We start from the raw sequence: 8,877 nt of genomic DNA, 5'->3' as shown, positions 1-8,877 counted from the left end.
GCACATTCGTTTTCACCGACTCTCCAAATGTTTGCCCATCACAGTTATTTTTTATTGAGATGTCTCTTAAAAGTAATGCTGTACTCCAGAAAAACACCTTGATGCAGAAAGTTAACATGAGAGGATCTGAAATAAGTGGAAATGGAGTGATTGCAAACAGACTGAAGCATCTTAGAAGACAGGGTCCGAGGGCCTCCTGTGGACGTGCGGAGGCGGACAGTTTCCTGGCAGCCGAGCTGGAGATCTTCCTCTGCCCACTTTCTGATGCGAGTACAGTGGGTGAAGTGGACGGCAGCCTCCCTTTAAAAGGATTTTGGCTTTGTTTTGGCATAGACTCCTCCACAGACAACTCCATATGGTTTGACGTTTTATTTACAAGGTGTATCAACATGCAGCATTGTCTGAAGAGTGGTTCAAGTTTCAGGAGCTTGTCCACATGAGTCATAGTGCCGGCCCTCGGGGGTGAGGCCAATGAGTGGAACACAGACTGGGCCTCCTAAGGTAGCTCTCTGGACGGGCTAAGATGCATATAGACCAGTAGGAAATGTGAGGTGTCCCAAGAAAGCATGCAGTGGGCTGTCCAGGGACCTTTGTACACATGGCTGGAAGGGCTCTGAGCACAGCCCTTTAGGGGGGAAGTCAGATACCTGGAGGCTAAGAGTAGAACAGACATCGGGAGGAGAGCAGACGGCATGTGCAAAGGTCCTGGGGTTGGAGAGTCTCCTGTGAGTGGAACCTGGTGAGACAGGAGAGTGGTGGGTCCCTGGAGGAGCTGGAGTCAGTGCTGCAGAGTAGTGTGTCTGTGTGGAGAGATGGACAGGCCAGGTGATGAAGTACCACTATGGGACCACACTCTAGGGACCACATTCTAATAGTGACCAGAAGCCCCTGAATGAGTCAAAACATGAGAGGGACTGGAGGCAGTTCGTGTGGGATGGCGTCTGGATGCCCCAGCTTCTCACCAACCACATGCCCTGATTGCACTTCCCGCCTCCTGCAGAAGCTTCTTCCCCTTGGAGTTGACGCACAGCATGGTTTACCTGTGATAGGAAAAAGATTGATCTTTCCAGATAGGTTGTTGTGTGCCTTCGAGTCAGAAACGACCCACAGCTGATCCTCCAGGTGTAAATTACACGGGTGGATATTGCCCACCTTTAGGTTGGAAATGCAGTTTGTTCCGGTGATTAAGGATGACAGAAGAAGAACTGATGCCTTTGAGTTGTAATACTGGACAAGAGTACAGACCAACAGATAAGTCTGGGAGACTGTGCCGCCAGGGTGCTCCCCAGAGGCAAAGGTTATAAAGCTTCATCTCACATAATTTGAATATGTTACTAGGAGCAGCTATCCCTTGGAAAGGGATATCCTGCTTGGGAAGGTGGAGGGTCAGAGAAAGAGAGGAAGAAATCAAGCTAGATGGGTTGACACAGTGCGGAAATAGGCTGAGTGTGTCAGAAACGACAAAGTCAGCACAGGGTAGGGCGGGTTCAGCTCTGTTGTTTATACATCACTGTGAGTCGTACTCTACCCAGTGACACCTAAGAACAGCCCACCAGAGGCTACACCCATCTGTGCCAGTACAAAACCAAACCACAGAAACCAAAACCAAGGGTTCAACCTCTACTGGAAAGTTGGGAGAGGGGACTCACCCAGCAGAGCGCAGGAAGACAGCCTGGTCTGTGCTCTGAAAGGTCACAGCTCACAGGATTCCGGAGAGCGTCATTTTCCTCTGCACGCCCAGGGCCACCAGGAGTCAGAATCAAGCCAGTGGGACCAAGAGAGGTAAGGACCCCCTGAATGCTGCAGGGAAGGCTCCAGGCCCCCAGGTGTTCATGCCCCAGGGCCAGCACTTCTTTCTCTGTCCCCACCCATCACTCCTCCCCACACTGCTTCCCCTCTGTCTGGAGCTCTGGACTCTCCCTCCCTTCCCTTGGGTTCATCGGAGTGCTCAGGACCCTGGCTCCTACAGTGTGGCTTTGAATCTGGCTCTCTCATTTGTCCTATGGCCTTGGGAAAGTCTTGGAGCCTCCGACAGCCTCCGACCACACCTTGGTTAAATCTGAAAATGACAGTGCCTTCTGCTCTGATCAGCTCGTGTTCGTCAGTTTAGTGGGAAGGTTTCCTGCCACAAATGATAGGACACACTGACACCTGACACCGGTCAGGCAAGGTCCGTAACAGTGATCCTCATTTTCTTAGGGAGGGGGCACTGCAAAGCCACTCAAATATTCTAATAGTTCATCTCCTCCTCTCAAGCCAGGATCTTGGGGGCAAGAAGTAAATCTACATTTTTGCATTCTTGACAAAGTAGCAAAGGCAAAGAACACATTGGATACATTTTTCTGAAAGGCAGAGTCTGGGGTGCGGCTGATGGGAGACTGAATCCCTTGGGAAGAGACTCAGCACTAGTTTGCTTTCAGGATGTCAACGTTGTAAGGTGTTCGAGCGCCATCTAGAGTTCAAAATTTGCATTGACATTAACTGAAAGGTTTGCAGAATTTCCAAGGTTATGAAAGGACCATGGGGTTGTGAACAGAGGCCCAGTGCTGGGCTCACGTAGAGGCCACAAGAGCGGCTGCTGGCAAGTCACTTTACCTCCTAGGATCGTCGTTTGGCATAAGGAAAAGGTGTGCGGTTCGAATTCACCAGCTGCTCCACGGCCACTTTCTCTGAGCGTCACAGCCTCTGAAAACCCAGTGGAGGGTCCGCAGTGGGTCAGTTTACACTTGACAGTACATAACAACAACAGCAACAACAACACAGCTGCACAAGTGATGATGGCACGCACACCTTTTGAGACGACCAGAAAACAAGTTGGGTTTTGCATCCTCCAGACTGTGGGAAGGGATGAGGTAGTACAAGCATATTTTGTTTGTTTTCAAGTCACACAAAGAACTTTATTATAAAAAATGAAAACAAAGAACGCAAACTTCTGGTCCAAGAATGAGGAAGGTGTAAAGAGGGGGTGCAAATGAGGCCCCCAGGGGTTCTGTGGGCTCTGTGTGTGGTTGCTAAGCAGCCTAGGCACTGCTCATGCAGCCACTCAGAATGTTTACCTGTTCCCTCAGCAACCCTCAGCCTGGCTGGGCCCAGAGTGCAGGGCTCAGGACGCGGGGTCTCAGGGCGCAGAGTGCAGGACCCAGAGTGCAGGGCACAGAGAGCAGGACATAGGGTGCAGGGCGAGGCCCGCAGGGCAGCATGGCTCAGGGGCTGGAGCCCGAAGGTGAGTAGAAGGGCTGGGGTCTCCTGGCTGCCTGGTGACTTGAGGTGTTTGGTTGCCCGGGAACCTGTGAGAGCCTCCTTTGGAAATTCACATGCTGCCGGGTAGAAGGCCAGTGGCAGGCTCACTGCCCTCAGGACCAGCTTGGAGAGGCCGTGGTGCCTCGGGAACTCTAATAATGACACTTGAGAGAAAGAGATGGTGAAGATTTGTGTGAGCAGCCGTGTGTGCTGCAGGTCTCTGTGTGAGTTCAGCCGGGTGTGTGAGGGTGTGTGTGTGTGGAGGGTCTAGTTGTGTTTGTTTTGGTAGGAGTGTGCGGTGCATGTATGTGTATGTGTCAGTGTTGTACGTGTTTGTGGGTGTGTGTCAGTGTGAGTACAGCCGGGTGTGTGAGTGAGTTTGGGTCTGTGTAAGTGTGTGTGGAGGGTCTAGTTGTGTTTGTTTTGGTAGGAGTGTGCGGTGCATGTATGTGTACGTGTGTGATGTGTATGTGTCAGTGTTGTACGTGCTGTGGGTGTGTTTCCATGTGAGTGTGTATGAGCGTGAGTGAGTGGAGGTGTGCTGTCCGTAGCAGCAGGCATGGAGGGACATTCAAGTTCAGCGCTGAGCTTGTCCTTAGAAGCCGCTGAGGCATCTGAGTCACAGAGACCCAGGGAACAGCAGCTAAAACGTGCCCCACTCTGTGTTGTCGCCCGATTCCCAAGCTTCTCAAGCCCGTTGCTGCAGTTGCTGTGTCAATCCCAGTGAGCGTGTCTCTCTGTTTCTCTGACCCTTCACCTTTGCCAGTCCTTTTGTCCAGGGACTGTCCTCTCCTGACAGCACACCCAACTTTGTGAAGTCTCATCGTCCTGGCCTGTCTGGATTCCCCTGGTTGCACTTTCTCCAAGACAGACTTGAGCTTTTGACAGTTGTGGGATAGGCAGTACTCTGCTCCAGCGCCATCATTTGAAGGCGTCAGCCCTTCTGCTATCCTTATTCATTATCCAACTATCCAACTTTAAGATGCATAAGGAACAACTGAAAAGAACATGGCTTGGACCAGGGTCACCTTGACCTTTGTATAGACATCCCTGCTCTTAACACTTTAAAGAGGTCCTCGACAGCAGATCTGTCCATTGCAGTATGTCTTTTGATTTCTTGACTGCTGTTACCATGGTTGTTGATTGTGAATCCTAATAAGATGAAATTGTTGACAGCTTCAATCTTGTTTCTATCATGATAATAAGATCAGTGAGTCTTTTTTAAAAAAGCTAAACTTTAGGAAATTGTACATGGCCTATTACCATCCTGTGGTCCCCAGTAAACAACCACAAATACGACCATTCATTTTTGTCATCTCCTTCATTTACTTCGTCATTTCTTACCCTTCATTTTCCTGAAGGCTGATGTTACTATTGACCTCTACACGTGGGAGTCTGGGGGGCTCTTAGACTCCAGATCTATGTTGGTCTCCCCACACTCAGAGCAGGGCACCAGGATCACTGAGCAGATGGCCTTGCCGAGAGGGAGCTGTTGGGATTAGCTGGACTATGGCACTATCTTGACAGAGGTTCCGTTTTGTTGCCTTCAGACCTGAATGCCGTTGCACAGAACACTCCTGAGCCACTGAGGAGGCATGCTGGTGGCGCAGTGCACTATGTGTTCAAAGGTTGACTGTTCTAATCTACTAGGCTCTCCTGAACTCAGGAAACACACACAGACACACATCACATACAAACTCCAAGTCCCAGAGACCATCTGAAGAAATCCAGTCAGGACACACGGCCTGGGGACCTCATGGACAGTGGCCTGGAGCTCACTGGAGTCAGGAGCTTGGGTTTTGGCTTGAGCAGATTGAACAAATCACCTCACACGTGACCATCCATGGCGCAGTTTGCTCACACCATCCATGCTTTCACGTCCTCACCTGCAGAATAGTGCTCCTCTTCTGAGAGTGGGGAGAGGGGTGAGTTAGTATCTGTAGAGCAGGTGGAGGGGCAGCTGCAGGCGCTCCCTGAGGTTAGCTCTGGTCTCTATTAGCTTTCTCAGTAAGATTCTGAGTCATATCCCAAAGGTGAGAGTGTTCCCCCCTCAAATCCCTGACATCTCACCCAGGGCTGCTGATGCTCCGGTCGTTCAAACCTGTGACCTTTGGTCAGCTGGGCACCTGAGTGGACAAGATGCTGACCCAAATGACACCAGTTAGAGGTCACTCAGCAGCGGCGTAAGAAAGACCAAGCAATCCACTCTGTAAAGGTGGCAGCCAAGAAAACCAAGAAAAGGGCAGTTTTAGCCCGTGTAAATCTGGGGCCCCTGAGAGACAGAATCAACTTGGCATCAATGGGTCTGGAAGTTTGGTTGGGTTTTTCTCCAGAGACGCTGGATAACCATGCCAAGCCCCAGAGGAGCCAAACCAACTGCTGCACAGTGTGTTCCGACGTGTGGCAGCCATCCGCAGGGTCTGAAGCTGTAAATCCAAATGGGAGCAGACAGCCTTGTCTTTATAGAGGGCGGGGATCCCTCTGAGGAATGAACAGGGAAGATTGGGTGCATTTGAACTGGTTAATGTTGGCTACACCTGCTCCTCACATGTGGGCTTTTTTGCTGCCTGACTTTCAGCATTTATGACAACAGTAAAACACCACAACCTGCCTGCTGACTGGCGATAACACAGGCGAGGGAGTGGGCCTGCTGTCTAGTGATGAAGTTCAGTGGTTTGGTGTGGCACGGAGCTTACCCAGTGATGCAATTGCGAAGTTTTGTGATCTGAAGAGCTCTGCTTCCTTTTTCACATAACTTTCAAATAACAGCCTGGTATTTGGACGAGGCATGTTGTGTCTGTAAGTAGGAACTGGGGTGCCAGGTACGCCAGGTAAAGGAACGAATTTGTTTTGGAAGAAGGACACCAGAGTGCTCCTTAGAGGTGAAGGGGGTGAGACTTCCCTTCAGGGGCTTTGAACTTGTGATCAGTGGGAGGGGACCAGTCCCTAGAGAAGGACATTTTGCTTGGTAGGAAGGTCAATGCAAAGGAGGAAGACCTCAACGTGTTGGATTGACACTGTAGTTTCAACAGTGGGTTTCAATACCACCGTGACAGTGAGGCTGCCACAAGGCTGGGCAGCATTTGACCCGGGGTCACTGTGACTGGAGGCTGACCTGACAACAGCTACCCACAGCCTTCCATCGCCACCATGAATTGGTCAGGCATTACACTGAGGAGATTGTGTGGGGCTGTCATTGGTATGTCAAATACAAGAGAAGAGAGACTAGAAAGAGGAACAGTTGATGATCTGTGTTCAAATTTAGTCACTGAAATTTTTCATTGATATTTAATCATCCTACTGGACCACTTCCCGTGCTATTAACTGTCTCTGAAAACCTGCTGGAGGATCCAACTCGACGGTACAAAAAAACAATGGACCACCTAGTCCTAATGGTCTATTTATGTTTTATTGATTAGGCAAAGGCATTTGACTGTGTGGATCTTAAGTTCTGACTAACATTGAGAAGAACGGGAATCCCAGCGCACTTGACTGTTCTCAGGTGGAACCTAGGTCTGGACAGGAGGCTGTTGTGCAAAGAGAGCAGGGGAGCACTGCCTGCTTTCAAACTGAGAAGAAAGCGTCAGGGTTGTATTCTCTCTCCATCCCTATACAAGCTCTATCTGAGCTAATTATTCAAGAAGCTGGACTCTATGAGGAGGAGTGTGGTGTCAGGATCAGAGGGAGACTCATCGTAACCTGTGTTAGGTAGATGGTACAACCTCGCTTGCTCAAAGTGAGGAGGACCTGAAGCACTTGTCACAGAAGATCAAAGAATACAGCTTTCAATATGTGTTACATCTCAGTGTCACAAAGAAAAAGATTCTTACCACTGGACTGATAGACACTATCATGACAGATGGAGAACAGATTGAAACTGTCAACAACTTCCTCTTACTTGGATCCACAGTCAACAACCTTGATACCAGTCAGGAAAACAGGAGACATAGTGCACTGGGAAAGTCTGCAGTCAGGGACCTCTCCAAATTATTGAGGAGTAATGATGTCAGCTTGAAGATTAAGGTGCATCTGATCCAGGCCATGGTCTTTCCAGTCACTTGCTATGCATCTGAGAGTTGGCCAGTAATAAAGGAGGACAGAAGAATTGATGCCTTTGAGCTGAGGTGTTGGAGAAGAGCACTGAACATCCCATGGACTGCCAAGAGAACATATAAATAGATTTTGATGAAAGTACAGCCCAGAGTGCTTTCTGGAGGCAAAGATGATGAAGCTTCACCTCTCACACTTTGGGCATGTTGCTAGGAGAGGCTATTCCTTGGAGAAGGGACATCAGAGGGTCAGTGAAAGAGAGGAAGACCCTCAACCAGGTGAACTGACACAGTGACTGTCGCAATGGGCTTTAGTGTGTCAGGAAGTGTGAAGATGGCACAGGATAGGGCTGGGGGCAGATCTGTTGTTCACAGGGTCACTGTGGGTCGTACTCGATGACACCTAACAACAACATCACCAGGCCGCAACAGAAGGTCACCTGATCTGATGCTGGGACATGAGGATCGGAGTACGAAGCACTAGAAATGCCCACTGTCTTCAGCAGGGGACCCAGAGTTCCCAATGACCACGATGAAGATGTAGCCGGGACGGACAGCCCTTCTGCTGTTCATGACTTCCCTGTGGGCTGAGTCAACTCCAGAGCACCTGACGCTGGTCGCCGGAGGTGTTCACTAACATGCCGGTGTTCTGGCAGTGTGCCGGGAGGAGGGCGGGGGAGACAATAAGAATGTTCTAGAAAGAGACCAACTAGATTCCCTGTGTGTCTCCACAGTCCTCAGAGCTTAGATAATGCGAGGCTGTGATTCTTCATAATTTGACATTTAAAAGCTACAGTTTGCATATTGAAAATGATCATTTACTAACAAATAACCTTCCAAATTGAAAACTGTTAAATGCTAAAGAATGTTTGAAATGTTTATAAGTTTACACTTACTTTATCAACCCCCTTTCGGAGTCAGTCTGGTTTTATTTACAGCGATATACATTTGATGATCACTTTATAAAGAGCCATCTTTTCCAATGAATGCTTTTAACTCTTTGTTGTTGTTGGCTTTGTGTGCAATGTGTGAAAAAAGCAATAATTTTGCTAGAAAACCAATTCTAATATTCATTGCTAGACTAGGAACTTGGCAGACAGAAATGGAATCTGGATTCGTGCAACTCACTGAGGCAAGTCTGACTGCAGTCAAGGGAAAGATTAAATGAGAGAGAAGCCTCCGAAGGAAAACCCAGCGCTAATTAGTTGGCTGATGGCTTCAAGTTCTTTTTTGGAAATAAACAAAGAGTAACACAGCAACAATTAACTGTCTCATTCTTCTAGTTTTCCAGAGAGAGTTGGTATAAAGTGCCTTTTAGTGTTTTGTTTTATTGTTAATGCCTATGATAAATTACAAAGATTATCTGTCTTGAAAAACTATTCTATTAATTGCCCTTAAGTATGTACCATGGACGCCAAGGAAACAAACAGATTCATCCTAGAGAGGGTTAAATCAGGCTACTCCTTGGAGGCAAGGATTCTGGGGCTTCATCTGACATGCTTTGGACATGTTGCAAGGAGAGACAGGTCTTTGGAGAGGGACATCATGCTGGGTAGAGTAGAGGGACAGCGCAGGAGGGGAAGACCCT

Source organism: Elephantulus edwardii, unplaced genomic scaffold (genome assembly GCF_000299155.1).
Source record: "Elephantulus edwardii isolate Elephantulus edwardi_28Jun2011 unplaced genomic scaffold, EleEdw1.0 scaffold00024, whole genome shotgun sequence".
Lineage (NCBI taxonomy): Eukaryota > Metazoa > Chordata > Mammalia > Macroscelidea > Macroscelididae > Elephantulus > Elephantulus edwardii.
The sequence above is the reverse complement of the archived record's forward strand: the minus strand, read 5'-3'. Positions refer to the sequence as shown.